The sequence below is a fragment of the Sturnira hondurensis genome, unplaced genomic scaffold (assembly GCF_014824575.4).
Source record: "Sturnira hondurensis isolate 20B ecotype Veracruz unplaced genomic scaffold, ASM1482457v3 Scaffold0014854, whole genome shotgun sequence".
Classification (NCBI taxonomy): domain Eukaryota; kingdom Metazoa; phylum Chordata; class Mammalia; order Chiroptera; family Phyllostomidae; genus Sturnira; species Sturnira hondurensis.
Window position 1 is genome coordinate 1,887,340 of NW_028087485.1, and position 16,379 is coordinate 1,903,718.

The 16,379-nt window shown below is 46.4% G+C and overlaps 1 long non-coding RNA gene across 2 annotated transcripts; it reads left to right on the forward strand.

Moving 5' to 3' along the window:
• The first annotated feature begins 486 nt into the window (after positions 1 to 486).
• On the forward strand, positions 487 to 16,124 carry LOC118999534 (uncharacterized). Of its 2 annotated transcripts, none has more exons than XR_005069121.1 (5): positions 487 to 674; positions 1,120 to 1,240; positions 2,756 to 2,957; positions 14,514 to 14,600; positions 15,446 to 16,124. It is a non-coding gene; the product is annotated as an uncharacterized LOC118999534 (long non-coding RNA). The 2 variants fall into 2 exon arrangements; XR_005069122.1 differs by lacking the exon at positions 487 to 674 and adding an exon at positions 754 to 1,054 and having other exon boundaries at positions 1,162 to 1,240.
• The last annotated feature ends 255 nt before the right edge of the window (positions 16,125 to 16,379 follow it).

Here is a 16,379-nt window from a genome sequence, read left to right on the forward strand (position 1 = left end):
CTAATTTACACCCAGAACCCGAGCTAAGTGGGAGGCTGGGGCTGTAGATTTTTGTTTTGCAGCCTTTGCAGCACAGCAAGGGATCCTGGAAGGGTCAGAATGGGCTCTGGGGGCTAATGCACCATGACCCCGCAGATGGGCACATAGCCCCGTGCAAGCAACGAGACTTGGGACTTTGCTTTGACCAACGAGGGGAAAGAAAAGCTCTCTGTTTCCTGCTGGATCTGAACAGGAGAACAGGTAGGTTTGGGGCTGTGGGAAACCATTCTGACATCATATAGGGTCTAATAATGAAGCCAGTTCATAGTGCAGAACAGAGCCGGTTTGAGAGATCTAAAAAAAACTGCTCTTCATGATGCAATCTGAAGACCTGGAGAGGGAAGGTGGCTTATTCAAGGTCACAGAAGAGGGAGGGGTGCAGCTGGATGCAGAACACCAGCCTCCCAGCACCCAGTGCAGGCTTTTCTCATCGTGTGGTGCTTGGCCTCCGCTTGGAGCCTGTATCCCTTCCCTCCCCCCGCAGCACTCCTCCCAGCGGCTGGCAGGGGTTCCAGCTCCTGTTCACTCAAGGAGCTGATTCGCCTGACCCCTCTGAGCAAGCGGAGCTGCCTGGAGAGGGGCCTTAGCAGAAAAGCACTCAGAACACATTTCCTGGCAGACGTGGTGGAGCCTGGGTGTGTATGAATAACTCATAACTGGAGCCTGCCTAGTGAGGAGCTCAGAGCTGGCTCTGAAAACGCCCCAGGGGTTCTCTCCGAGTGGCACACTGAAATGTGGCCACACCGGTTTGGGCTATTTTAAGCTTCGGAAACCGAAGGAGGTAAGGTGGGGGGAACCTGAGGGCTCTCAGGATGAGTTCCAGGCCGGCTTTCTCTGTGCCTCCAAGGTCACCTTGGGCTCTTCCCCATCACCTGTGATCTTGCTTTCCCCTTCCTTCTTGTCCCTGGAAGGATGGGAAGGAAGGACCCTTTGAACCTCAGGGCAAGTGAGCAGAGAAGGAGCAGGAGTTGGGGCAGGAGCGCCACGTGCAGAGGAGCTCAGTGAGACACGTGAGGTGGGCAGCGCTGTTGTCCGCCTCCCCTCTCATTTATTTACATTGATTGTATTTGGTCCTCACAGCAACCCTTAGGGTAGTGTACCTGTCACCTCTGTTTGTCACAGAAGGAAACAGAGGCTCGGAGAAAGGAAGCAGCTTGCCCAAGGACCAAGGTGACCCAGCAGTACGGGGATTTGAAATCAGGTGGGTCTGCATTCCTCATTGCTATGCTCTGTGGCCTCAAAACCCACCAACAGCCAGAGCTCCCCTTTACCACATACGTGCTCCTCTCTGTTCCTTCCCACACCTTGGGAAGTTCCGTTTTACAAGCCCCATTTTCCAGATGGGAAAACTGGAGCCTGAGAGCTTCAGAAACCTGCCCAGGGACACGCGGTCATGGTCATGCTTAGCAGTGCAGGACTGAACCCGGATTCCCCCTTTCTGGCCCAGGGTTCACCACGATACCACACACAGACTTTAGTTCTAAAACAACTGCACAGGCTGTGGTAGGACATCTACTGCAATCCCTCCACATGTTGCGCTGAGGAAACTGAGGTTCCAGCAGATGGGCTGACTTGCCCAAGGTCACACAGCTAGTGTCTGGTTGGGCTAGAACCAGGACCCTGGGCTCTCCGGCTGTCTGTATGCACATTCTTATCTCCCGACACGGGCCATACTTTGGGGGATGTTGTATCTGCATTTCTAGCTCATCTTCACTGGGCAGTGCCTTCTACCACTTGGCCTTGAGGTTTCTGTCTCAGTTTGCCTGAGTCAAGGGGCCCGTGATCTGTGACTGCACAGAGAGGTGATGGAGTCGGGGCTTCTGTAATGAGGCCCGAGCTTCCCTGCAACAAAGGGTTGACGCCCATGATCCTTGTCATTGAGGTCCTGAGCACAGCGACACTCTTTGTGTTTCCCTTATAAACACATGTTGACAGGTGGGAGGGGGGCCAGGAAAGTAAGCTGTAGGAGAGACAGAAAGTCTAGAGTCTGGGAATTAATAAGCATTTGATGTGATTTGGTCATTTTTGGAGTATTTTAGGTGACCAGTTTTTTCCCTAAATTTTATTTGTAACTGTGGTACAGTAGCTGACTCGGTCCTAGGTGATAGGACAAGTATGGCAGAAAAGGCACATTTTCATTCCTTGATTCATTCCTCCTTTTCTGAAATCCACAAATACAAGTGGTTACCGAGCTCCACTGTGCCAGGTGTTAGACAAGCAGGTGCTGAGGATTCAGAAATGAATCAAACAGGGTGCCTGCCCCCCCAGAGCCCACAGTCCAGAGAGAAACAAACGCAGGGTACACGGGTCCGAGGCCATGAGTTCAATACTCTGACATGGGCAGGGTCAGTGTCAGGACAAAGTGTGTGGCCACCAGTATTTCCTTGGGGCAGGGTGGGCACGTGAGATGCTTGAACTTCAGGAAGGTCTAGGCAGCTACACAGGTTGGAGGGCGGTGTCTAGGGCAAAGACAGTGGCTTGTATAAAGGCCTACACAAGGAATAAGTGACTGGGGGACCGCAAGTGGTGGGGGCAGTGGGGCGGGGGTGGGTGCTGGGAGTTGTTGGGGAGGGAAAGATGAAGTTGGAGAGTTTGGCAGGTTTGGTTTCGAAGAGCCCTGTGTGTTATGGAAGGAATTTAAATTGTCTCCTGGAGGCAAGGAAAAGCTATTGAAGAGGTTCAGCTGGAATGCGACATGACAGGGTTTCTATTTTAGAAAGTCACTCTGGCTGCTCTTGGACGATGGGTGGACGATTAGCGAGACCAGGCCCCAAAGTCGCGTAGGGGAGGGTGTCAGTGATCAAAAAGAGGATCCAAACAGCACCAGGTGTCTACACTGAGGCCCCAAGATGGAGACAGCGATGAGAGGGCGTGCGTGCATTGAGATATTGAAGTAGAAGACAAGAAAAGAGCCAAAAGTAAGTACTAAAATTTTTTTAACTGTGTGATTGGGTGGCTATTATGCTAAAAAAGAAAAGGGAAGGGTCTCTTACAAAAATTTAAAAAAAATTATTGTGGTATATAGGTTGTTAGGAAAATAGAGAAAATGGGAAAAAAAAGCCCAGTAATTTCATCATAGCACAACCTGTGTGCATATTTTGATTTATTCCCTTCCAATATTTCCCTCTCGTTGGTCACCCAAAGTTGATTTCATAGATGGGAATTTTTCTTTTCTTTTCTTATCTGGTATGAATATTTTATTTATTTAAAAATGATTGCTGACGTGCAATATTATATTAACTTTAGGTATATGATCATTTTCTTGAGTGGGGCGGCTAATAGGAAACACTGTTCTCCTTCAAGCCTGTGAAGGACACACCTTGAGACTCATTACTGGGGGCTCCCCCTGCATTTCCTGTTTTAAGCCGGGACCAAATCACTTGCCTGTCTCCAAGCCCAAGTCACTTGGACCGAGGACTTGATCCCTAGCAATTTATGGTTCTGTACTTCGGTGCGTTCCATTACTAACTCCCTTATGCCTCCCCACCAACCATTAAAACGATCAAGATGATGAAACACTGGATGCCTTTGTGTCCTGGGAAATTCAGCCTGAGAGGCCAAGAAATGACAGTGTTCAAGTCAATTCTTGCTATGGCTTGTGAGGCCCACTTGTTGGAGAAGTTACCACATAGAGCATAGGTTTTTCATTTGCCAGGGCATTTTCTGAGTACAGTGCGGCTTCCAGCCTTGCTGCACAGGGAGTGTCCAGCTTACAAATAAAAAGTAATTGATGGGAAATTCACCAGAAAAGTTGTCCTGGCTTTAGCTGGCTCTGATGGGTCAAAAAAATTTGCTCTTGGCAAGCTCAGGTTTAGCACAGGCATGGCGGGAAAGCTGTAGCCTTCTTTGGGGAAGGTATTATGCAGAGTGTCAGCAGCCTTGGCTTTGAATGAGAGGCCTCAGGGGAACAACCAGACAGTGGCCTTATTCTGCATTATCAGATTGAAGGGCGATCTTGTGCACAGTGGACATTCAATGGGGAGAGGCGAGCTTGGAAGGGGAGCCAAATCCTTTTGCTCACCTGGAACGTAGATGTGGTTTCAGTGCAGCTTGGCAAACATGAGGTCACTGGATTCGTTCCTCGGATTCTCCCTGCCATCCATGACCACCAGAACCTTCCCCCTCCTGGGCAGCCACCGGGAGGAAATTTGACAATTGGTGAATCCAGGGCAGGATGGGGCTTAAACGCAGGAGATGCAAAGTGTGGCCCTGGGAGAGTGCTGAGGACCAAACAGCAGCAGCTGGAGCCATTTTTATCTCACACATGCCCTTGTGCAGGGAGAGCAGGATGGAGTCCAACAATACGTTCTCTGGGACTCTGCCCAGGCTAATTTTACATGACAATGGCTGCTCTGTGCTCTTTCATGGAGCATTCTAATAACTTTGCAGGCCCCGTGTGACCTAGTGGCAGAGCTGGGAAAGGCTCCCTCTTGGACTTGAGGCCCAACCCAGCAACAGGCAGGGGACAGAGGCTGTGAGTTACCCAGGCGGTCAGACGAGCATTCCCCACCCCTACCCGCCCCCCTCCCCCCCCGAGCTGTCCCCGCTGTTCTTACAGAAGAGGACCTCTATCAGTCATAGGATCAGCTGGCCAGGGCATGGCAGGTCACTGTCCCTGACCACTAGGCTCTTTCAGACAGATCGGAATGAAGGTTGGACTTTAACTCCGTATAGGCCACTGGGAGACAGTGTGTCAGACACTGTGTCAGAGAATTTATGTGGCTTCCTGCAGGCCTACCCCTTCCCACTCTGTCCGCACGAAAATGCTGGGTGAGGCCAGAAGGGAAAAGACGCCATGTGAGGTTGGATCAGGCTGGGGCGGTGGGGGGTTAGTGGTAGGCCCAATTGCAAGCTGGTTTGGGAATCTACTGGCCTCTTTAAGAATAAATAAAACCAAATCACTTAAAAATATCATATTACAATAACTGTAAAAAAAGTAAATCACTGATCAAAGAATTGCGACATAAACAAAGGAAAATGTAAGCGCTCTGTTCTTTTGTGGGCAATAAAGGCCTGGACGGGGAAATGCCAGGAGCTGTGACCCGTGGTGCGCACTCGTTCCTCCTGCCTCCTTCCATTTGCACACAAAGGGGAGGTTCTGGCTGTCAAGTGCCCTTCATGAGAAGATAGAACTCAGTGAAACACATGAGCTATAATTATTATTATTTAGTTTGCTCTTTCCATCAGAATAGCTCTTAAAGTGTCTCCGTGTGACTTAATCTCTTATGTCCACACGCAGCCTGGAGAGCCTGCTCAGGCCCCCCATCCACACCCAGGGCATGAGGTGTGGGCAGGACTTGCTCCAAGCTCAGGGAGGCAGTCTCTGTTAATCCCGTGGGACCTTCCACATACAGGGGTCCTGGGCTCCCTTCGTTTAAGCTCGTGGTTCCTGAAGGCAGAGACAGAACCGAGGAGAACCTTCCTAACTCTTTCGATAGCAGCTGACACAAACCAAATTGAGTCTGTACACAGGCAGGAAGGGTGGGGAGAGGTGGCGGGATGGGGGTGGGGAGCTTGAAATTGACTAGATCAAGTAGTTGGGAAGATGCAACCCCCTCTCCCCACCCAAAGTTTTGTTTCCGGATGGGGAAGAGGAGCAACATGGGCCAAAATTGAAGTACCAGTCCCCCACCCCAACCTGAGCATCAGCTTCCTCTGTTCCCCCCAACCTGAGATGCTACCGCTTATCCGTTGTCACCGGGCCATATCCCACTCGGGAGCGCTTTTTGGTCTGCACTCCTCTTTTCCCTGTTTGAGCATGTGGTATGCATCCCGAGGAAAACCCTGGTCTTTTTAATGTGTCTTCTAGGAAGACAAAAGCCTAGAAGGCTTTTGGACCCAGACTCGTAATGGAGTCAGACTCGTAATGACCCCAGAGTACTGAATGAATAGAATCCTGCAGTATTAGAATCACGCACCACAGCTGAAGTTGGTGCCAGCAAGCACATGCAACCAAAGTTCTTCCCTTTCCATGTGAGTAAAATTGCCTTTTCCCAAGATCCCACGAAGTGGGCTTTTGACTGTAGTTCAGTTTACACTGCCTTCAGTCACTGCACACCCAGTGATTACTGACTGCTTCCTGTGCTGATCGAGGTGAACACACACACACACACACACACACACGCACACACTCTTCCAGGAGTGGTATGAAGAGAACGAAACCTACTACGGACATGCCTGGAATAAATCTAGAGTCACCTCCTGCCTCCATGCTCAGTGACGCCCAATGCTCATGCAGCCCTGTTCTTGGAGCTCCGTGAACTTGTACCATAGCGATCAGTATCTGAGCTCACTGGAGTAGGTTCATGTTCCACGCGGTCAGCGTCAAACCAAAACACAGTCTCCTCTTCTATTGTGTTTATTTAGCTCTGCACTCCTGCTAGGCTACAAGAAAGGTGTTCATCCTTTTCGCAGCTCTGTCCCCAGCTGTGTGGCACAAAAGAAGTGCTCCTTATATGTTTTTAGTCAGTGAGCTCATGGATTGCCACCTCAGGCTCCGCCATTGAAATGACCGGCCAACTCTGTGTCTGCTTCTATCAGGTCTGATCTCAACTGATTTCTCCACCTCTGCTTGCCCGACTGCTCCTGACCCACCATGATCTTTTCAGCCTCTTCTCCTTCACAACCTTTTGGTTTCAGCTTCGACCACTAATGACAGATGACCAATTCTCTCCTGAGTTATGAGTTCAAATTCTTGAGAGGGAGGGTGATAGAAAGAGAGAAAACCGATGATCCAGGTCATCTATTTGTACCAGGTCAGAGGTCACAAGCCAACCAGGAGATTTTCTGTGCTTGAATCTGATGCCCACTTGGGTCATCAGCTGGGGTGGAGGACAGATCAGGTGCCAACTAACTCAAAATATAGGGGCCTAGGCGGCAGGGTCTGTGGACAAGGTAGTTTCTCAGGGAATGGAGTATGAGGGTGGAAGGCAGCTTTTGACTTCTCTTGTAAAATAAAAGGAATTTTTTATGAAGAGTTTATTATCGATAGAGAGATGACTTAGAGGCAGATCAATGCAAATGAGTACAGAATCTGATATTGTTGCCTGTCTAGGAGCCCTTTCTCCTTTCTTTTAAGAGACATCTCTTCTGGCCACAGCAGCATTCAGGTGACTCAGGATAGGCTAGTTATTGGATCTCATCTCCCTAGCTGGAGGGAGTGGGTCAGGGTGGGCATGGGACACAAACAAATCCATGAGCTCTTTCTTGGAACTTTTAGCCGTGACTCTGGAAGAGAGCATTCCTGTTTCCTTCTCTCTGATGACGCTGGGTTATGAGGCTGGACTACCAGCAGCTGTGTGCTCCGTCACGTGTAGGGAAGAAAAATAGAAGTGGGGAAAAGACGCTGAGGGGCAGAGAGAGAGGCATTCTTGACAGCCCTCACTCCTTAGGATGGATCCCACCCTTGTTCTGTTTTTTTGTTCTCCCCATTTTCTAGTTCAGACGTCCAGTAAATCCCGCCTCCCTTCCTCCTTTCTCTCATCGCTTAAGCTAATTAAGTGGACTTTCTCTCTTTTGCCACCAAGATAGTTCTGAATTAAAACAAATGCTAAATTTGGTCAGTGAAACTAAATAAACATTTGTTAAATGAGCAAAACTCTGAAAGTTATGTAAGTTCCAAAGGAAGAGAGAGAGAGAGCCAAGTTAAAAAAAAGAATTCAAATTGCCTTTGCTAATCGAGGTAAAACATTTCTGAATTCAGTACCTAATCTATAACAAACCCCTTCCTTGCGATGTGAACTTTCTTTTCCTTCTTCTTTTTTCCCTTTTTATTTTTGAGAGCAAAGCACATGTTTTCCCCTGCGTCAGCAAGCAGGGCAAACGTTGAGTTTAAGGCAACCAAAGGACATGAACTTGAACTACAAGTTTGAAAATATAGACTGTCCTAGATAGAATCTCAAGATTAGGAGACATTTTGATATAGAGCTGAACGTAAGTCTTTTCTCTTCCAAAGAACCAGTTGCCCTTTGTTCTTTAAGCAGAAAGGAATACTCTCTGCTTCCCAGAATGAAAAAAAAATTAAGGCTCCAATTGAGCAAAAAACATAGTTTTCCCAAGGCTTATTTTGGTTCTTTATTTTGGGGCAAGGAGGACATTAGACCTTGGAAGGCACATTTTTAAGGATGCAGGTGTTTCCAGGAATGATACTTGTAGGCTTTACCTGGAGTTTCCTAGACGTGCGCAATGACCCTCAATGGCTGTGGGTTAACTTGTGGTCCATTGGCATTGTGAATGGGTGTGTGCCAAAGAGTGAAGCAGGAAGTATAGAAAAGAGCCCAGCCACTGTTTCTGCACAGGTCCTATGACAAGACAAAGGGGATTCCAAGTGCTGGCTTTACTCTGGATCTTCAGAATGAGGCCTGAGAGAGTAGGATAGCAGAGGGTAGGTCCTAGCCTCAGCCGGAAAGTCAGTGTAAAGCTGAATGGAACTTTAGACAGCATCCGAGCCACTGTCCTTATTTCACAGCAGGGCACACCGAGACTTGGAGAGGAGAAGTGTTTTACCCGTGGCTTTGTGGTCACTGTGGTAGTCCAGTTCTCGGACAAGCAGACTCCGGGATAGGATTCAACATGCAGGGATTCTTTTAGAGAAACCCTGAGGGTGGGGGAATGAGGAAGGAGCCGGAGAAGACCACACTGAATCTGATCTGAGCAGAAGGTTGAGTGGAACATCTTTGATTGCTGTGCATTCCAAGGAAGGTTCAGCAAGGCTGTGTGTGGGGTGGGTTGTACTCCAGCCAGAATTGGCCAAAAGAAGAGTCTCGTGTCTCCTAGGAAGGAAACTACCTTACAGTTCCTACCATACCATTTACTGGCCAGGAGAAACCCATGGGATCCATGGGATGTCTGACTTCCATACAGGGGGCAGCAGCCGAGGCCCTTGGTTGGTTACGCTCCCCATAGTCGGAGGTCTACTGCCTCATTCCTGTAGCCAACTCAGTGTAGAAGATCTTGGAGTCACACTGTTACTCATCTTATTCTTCCTCCCCTGTCCATTTTAAATTTCCCTCACCCCCAGCTTCATTGTGGCAGGTCTTGGTGTCTTACGTGGTGGTACAACCAAGCCTTCATTCCTGGGGGTATCTGAATGCTTGATAACATGCCTTTTCCAGGTTGGGTTACTACCCATAGTCACAGAGAGGCAAGGGAGGACCAGGAGGGCCAAGTGGATCAGCTGGATTCACACATAATTTCTCTCTGCCTTTAGCATGTCAAACCATCTCTGTGTTGCCTGGATTATCAAGGTCAAAAGCCCCTGCCAATTTAATGATTTTTCTCCTTACCCGCTGACCCTTGGGCACAAGGAGTTCAAAGTAGACTGGTGGCAGCTGTAAATTACAGTCCAGTGGGACCCATGCTGTGCCCTCTGTCATGAGCAAGCCCCTTTGGGAGACCAGGACCTTTGACCAGGCAGAGTCCAGTGTTGGAGGGACAGGAGTCACAGGATGCCCGGATAGTCACTGGGAGTGATGAGAAGTGCAGCCACCACTGGCTTCCACTCCTTGGTTTCCAAAATCATTTTTCTTTCCTCCTGGAGACAAAGTGCCATAAAGGTGCCTCTGACTTAAACGGCATTTGGAAAATGTGCCCCATCATTTCTGAGCATGTTCTCTGAGATGGTACTTCAGCTGCACCTTTGGAAAGCTGTTTTTGCCTTCTGGGGGGTAGACTGTTCCGATACAAATCACCAGGTGAGCTGTCCAAGCAGATATCCTGTTCCTGGAGCATTCGCTCCACAGTTTAGGGAGCCAGAGAAATAAGGAATGACATAGTCCCTTCCCTGGAGAGTTCACTCTCTGGTTGGGGGCTGACGACCACCGTGGGCAGCCATGGGAAACAGCAGTGAATTGGCTCACTGGAGTGGATTGGCTCTAGGAAAGCAGGGGCACAGAGAATGGTCATTCTGACGGTGGTTAAATGTCTACTCCAGACTCAGACAGACCTGGTTCAAATCCTAGCCCTCCCCAGGCAAGCCACCTGAGCTTTCTGAGCCTCACTCTGCCTATCTACACAGGAAGAATAACTGCCTCTGTCATGTACATTGAAAATTAAATCCAATCTTGCCAATTAAAATGCTTTGTGTAGAGCTGGCCAACATGCTAAAGGCTGTCTTGGCTGATTAATATTAATGAATTTATTTAGTAATAAAAAAAGAGAGGGAGGGGCACCGTAAGCCTGTGTTGACCAAGTGTTCCAGTGCACATGGTACCCCACAGGAGTCCTGCCAGGGAGTGGAGTAACCTTGAAGAATGCTAATTAAATGACTGAAATGACTGGCCAAGTAAACATAATCTTAAAACAGGATTAGTGAAGGGTCAACTAATTATGGTAGATTATGTGGCCGCTGCTTTGTCAGGGCTGACTGAGTGTCACACCGTATTTGGGGAGCAGTGGTCACCTGCTTTCCCACACACTTCACCTTCAGCCTGTCAATCAGCCAGAAATGCAAGCACAGAGCTAGAAATGACCAAGAAATCTGTTTTCCGAGTTGTCTGTAGAGCAACTGCCATGCAGCTGTGTAGAAATATATTAATTGTTCTTAAGGTTTCTGTTTGTCAGTCTCTTAGCCAGCTTCACAAATACCCAAGGTCACGTGGGGTTCTAGACCCGTCTGTTGTAATATGACTCCAGGGCGGTTATATTATCCAGAGGCCATCATGCCCTGTTCTCTCTGCATCCCTGCGTTCTTCATGAGTTCATTAAAAAGGTGGTCACCAGGGTACCCACACAGAGGGAACCAGAAAGAGAATGCCTGTCTGCCTTGTCAAAGGACAAACATTTCCATATCAGGAAAATGGGGTCAAGAGTTCCAGAAGCCTGAAAATGTAACGGACTCAAAAGCCAGTATGACTTGAGATGTTCTCCCCAGAGAACAAAGCCTCAATCTGGTGTCAGCACTACAAGAAACCCCACGGTTCAGAATCAATTACAAATTTAGGATATGACACAGTTGAACTTCGGTGTAGTTAGGTCCAGAATCTGACCGTGGATACAGAGAAGGAACTTACAGCTCTCTCAGCACCTGCAATGGTGACAAGCCTGTGGCCTTTTAAAACCTACCTACAGACTGACACTGACTTAACAAAGAAATAAGAATGAAATTTACTGTGGGGAGAAATTCCATCTCTGGATTTGTACTGAGAGCTTCCAGACTTACCATCCACTTCTGGGAAAAGTTTTTACTTAGAATGGTCCAGCTTTTTCTAGTCATTACCATTAAAATTTCTCCCAGGAGTCCTGTTTTCTCAGTTACCTGGAATAATGGTTAAAAAAATCAATGTACAATAATAATTAGTTCACATCCATCAGAATGGCTACTGTAAAAAAACCAGAAAATAATAAGTGTCTGCGAGGATGGGGAGATGTTGGAACTCTTGATGGGAATGTAAGATGATATAGCTGCTGTGGAAAAGGGTGTGCAGGGTCCCCCAAAAACTAGAAATAGAACCACCGTGTGACCTGGGAATTCTACTTCTGGGTACATACCCTGAAGAATTGAAAGCCTGTTCTCAAAGAGATATTTGCATGCCCCAGTTCTTTGCAGCACCATTTACAATAGCCAAAATGTGGAAGCCACCCATATGTCCATCAGCGAATGAGTGGATAAACAAAATATGGTGTATGCCTGTGATGGGATATAGTTCAGCTTTAAAAAGAAAGGAACTGTGACATGCTACAATATGGATGAGGCTTGAGGACATTATACTAAGTGAAATAAATCAGTCACCAAAAGACAGATACTGTATGATTCTACTTGTATGAAGTACCTAGAGTAGTCAAAATTGTGAAGATAAAAAGTAGAATGGTCATTGCCAGGGCCTGAGAGAGAGAGGAGAGAAAAGTTACTGGTCAGTGGGTACAGAGGTCTATTTCGGGAGATGAAAGGTTTCTGGGGTTCCGTTTTACCTCAGTGTGAACATACCTAATACTTCTGAACTGTCCACTTAAAAATGCTTAATACATTTTATGTTGCATGTGTTTTCTCTTTTTAAAATATATTTAATTGATTATGCTAGTACAGTTATCACATTTTCCCCCTTTATCCCTCTCTGCCCTGTACTGGTGTACCCACATTCCCCGCCCATCTCACTTCATGTCCATGGATCATACATGTAAGCTCTTTGGCTTCTACATTTTCTATGCTATTCTCAACTTCGATGTAATACATGCCTCAAAAAGCTAAGATAAATTGATGGATGAAGAAATGGACAGGTGGGTGATAGAGCAACTATAATAAAATGTTAATTGTAGAATTTAGGTGATGGGTATATAGGAATTTTCTGTGAAACTCCTTCAACCTTTTTGTGTGTTTGAAATTTTTTATAAGGAAATATTGGCAAAGAATGAAAAAATCAATATAGTAATTAAAATATGTATACATTCACTCTATATATGATAGATATACTATACATATGTAGCTAATATTTTTAATTGTGGCACATTTTTCTTAAAAATAATTAAACCTCTCTGAAAGAGTAGACTCTTACAAAAATAAAAGAGGGACTCTTTATGACATAAATTTGCTTAACATTTTTCATCAGATAACACAAACACACTGGTTTTTAGAAAATCAATTAGAATAAAAAGGCTCTTCGAGGGAATGTTCACTGACTTCCGTTCAACTTTCTGCACCCCGAGTCCTGCTCCCCAGAGCTCAGTGGATTTCCTCACTTCTGTTTTCTTTACTTGTGGTTATTTCCCTATCTTTAACTAAAATACTTACACCACAATTTCTCATTTTATCAACTTTAGACACTGTCTGTTGACTTCCTGTCCTGAGAGGTAGGGACTTGGCTCCTGTGCATGATCCCTGTTCCCCAACCCCCACCCACTCCACCCCTAGCACCACTGCATTCCCCCTCCCCTTCCTCCCCTGCCAATTGCACCCCCTCAGGCCCTCCTCTGGTTAGTTCCGAAACTTCAAATGTATCTCTAGGCCTCCATTTCTTGTGCCATCAACCACCCCTGTCGTCTCTCGAGTCTCTGTAAGGTGGACTTTTTATGTTCCCATCCCCCCGCTCTGCTCCTCCCATTCACCTTCCATGCCTCAGATTGTTTACCATGCCTTTACTCATGTCATTACATCACTTTGAGTGAGTCAACCAAAACTCAAAACCCCGAAACACCTCTAGGTTGAAAATCCCTTTCAACATGGTGAAGAAGCACACTGCTAAGAATGTAGTAGGCACTTTACAAACGCCTGGGCAGTTGGGTGGTAGTCATGTCTGCCAACACTAAGCTCATAAAACAGAGGCCTCACCATCACCTACTTACCCCTGGGAAGTAGACAGCCAGTTTTTCACGATCCCAAGTGGGAATGCAGACGAAAAGCAGTTCACAAACTTCTTTCTGTGTTATTTGGACATCCACTCCACATCCTTTCAGGGTTCTAAAAGGTCTTATAACTACATTAAAAGTTTTTTAAAAGTGAGATTGAATAAATCAAAGGAAGATAGAACCATAATGGATTATTAGATGGCAACTGGGCAAATTTGAAGGATGTCCTCCGTTTGAGCTGTCCCTCAAACTGTTTCTTTGTGTCTTTATGAGAGAACTAGAACAAGCCCCGTAGCACGTTCCTCCTGAGGTTGCAGCCCCATGTCATCCCGCCGTGAGTTTGCATCATGCACGTGCTGATTCTGTCACTAAGTTATGTATAGCTCGAATCCAGGGATTCAAGGGTTTCAAGTGTCTTTGTCTTCCCCTCCCCGCCGTCTTCATTCTCTTACTGTCACTACGCTAGAGCCCAGGTCTCCTGGAGTGCAGGCGAGTTCACTCTACAACCTTGCTTGATGATGTCAAACCCAAGATGTTAATCCGGGAGCTATTTTTTCAGAAGCAGGTTGTTTATGATGTGTCCTGCCATGCACCGGGCTCCCTGTGCCGTTTGCCCCCAGGACACTGCAAGCAGCTTGTCCCAGGATTCCCTGTAATGTTCACATGATGTGACAGCCTCAGATTGCTGTCTAACTTGGTGAATGGAGTAGAAAATACCTCCTCTTTTTCATATTTGACCGAAGGATTAAGTTCAGGAGAATTCCACGCCTATCTCTAGTCATGCAAGTTTGCTGACATTTCTAAGGTGTGCATTGACCTCTGTCAATTCCACGTCTAGAATCCTGGCCTCTATCTGCTCCCGATAGTATCCATCTTTGAATCCCCGGAGCCGGGGATATGTTATTGAGCAAGGCACAGAGGGCTTTCAAATGTAGTTGAAGGTTAAAAACTTTGACATAGGGAGATTTTTCTGGATTATTCAGGCCAATACAATGTAATCACGTGAATCCTTAAAAATGGGGACCTTTCCTGACTTTGGAGGGAATGAGACTTTGGCAGGAAGGGATCAGATTGATGCAATGTGGGAAGGGCTCAGCCAGCTATTGCTGGCTTTCCAGATGGTTGGAGGCCATGGGCCAAGGAGTGTGTGTGGCGTCTAGAAGGTGGAAAAGGCGTGGAAATGGTTTCTCCCCTAGCGTCTACAGAAAAGTACGCAGTTCTGCCAGCACCTTGAATTCATTGTGACCTATTTGGGACTTCTGACCTACAGAACTATAAGATAAGTGAGTATTGTTTTAAATGACCAAGTTTATTGTAGTTTGTTTTAGCAGCATTAAACAGTACCCTGCCCTAGTCCAGATTAGCATGCCCTTAAAATACATGAATGTAACCAACTCTTTGTAATGACCAGGTGCTTGAGAGTGGTTTGTAGTGGTGTGAGGAGAAATCTCAGTCATCTGGGACTCTGGCAAAACATGCTGTGGAGATAGCTGAGTTTTCCCAAGTAGCCGAGGATTTATTCATTTAGGATGTGAAGCACTTTTTTTATTTTAAACATTTTATAAGATAATATTTTTAACTTTTAGGAAGCTCAAATTTCAATATTTCCATCTAAACATTCAAGTGTAACACTTTAACCTGTAGAAAGATTAAATTCTTTATAATCCTATACATAGACACACACAAAAATATCTCCATATTTATTCCTCGATATATATAGGTATAGATATGTGCACATATATATTCCTTTCTACTTAAATGAAATACATTAAACTTCATTTAACATTTTCATGAGGTATGGGCTTTTTTAATGTTAAGTAGTAATTATTAGTCAATACTATAGCATTGCCTTTGGGGATGACTAAGCATTGGAAACCTTCCCTGTGTTGCTGACTTTCTGGAATGACCCTACTGTTCAATACCTGTCTTACTTTCCCTTTCCTTGTCCGATTGTCTTTCCTGATTTTCAGTTCAGTTACTGCCATCACTGTGGCCGTAAGCCTACCTGGCTTCCCAGTGAAGGGCCCCTGCCCCTGTGCGACAGGGAATCCTAAACCACATATTTGCCTTGAATAAATTTTTAGAAGTAATTTTCGGTTTTCTGTTTGTTACCTTTCGACCCTGACAGAACCTCTTCGGCACAGCTCTTTGGTTGGCTGTATCATCCTATTGGGCTGCCAGTGTGGTGAGAGTTGGTGACCGAGGCCCCAGAAGTTCACTGGCACTGGAGTCAAGAAGTAGATCTGGAGCAGGGCCACCGAGGAAACTCAGAATCCCTTAGGCCTCCCTCTGTTCCTCAACCTGGTGAATCTACCATCTTGCTTTTGACATTGGTAGTAAAGACTCAATCTCTCCTAAGAAGGCTGTTAAATGAGACTGGAAACAAGCTGGTGTGATTATGATCTCCCTCCTCAAAATAATGCTTCCTTTCTAAACCCAGTCTCAGAAAGTCTAGCCCAACACACGCCTCCAAACTCCAGCCACAACCATCCGAGATGTTCCATTTATTAGCAGTCCAGCTGCGGAAGTCACCACAGGCTCCACTAACTGATACAGGAGGCCTTTCAGGGTGTGATGTGGCTGGAACCCATTTTGTACATGAGGCCCACCCAGCATCTTGGCCCTGAGCCTCAGACCTATTTAATTAACTGAGACACCCCTATGCTTACTGGTCACTGTTAATACAAAGAGCTGTCAACAAGCTATCTGAGGTCAACTTAGGTCTAGAGTGTGTGGTTGTGCATGTGTGTTCGCGTGGGTGCATGTTTCTGTGTATGAGTGTGTGACTCAGTGTAAGTGTAAGCTGTGTGGGGTTGTGTGTGTGCAAGTGTCTATGGCATGTGTGCATATATGTGTGTTTACATGCATGCAATCAGGGGAAAAAGAGATAGAAGCACAGAAGAAAAAAAAGCAGAAAAACCAACAAAAACAGAAAAGTAGAGACTTACAGTGACAGAGAGAATGAGTGAGTGAGTGCAAGAAGCAAGGGGACACAAGTGACCAAGCAAAGGCAGAGGACAAGACATAGAAAAGAAGTGACTAGAGGTGCTAGTCCTGTGTCA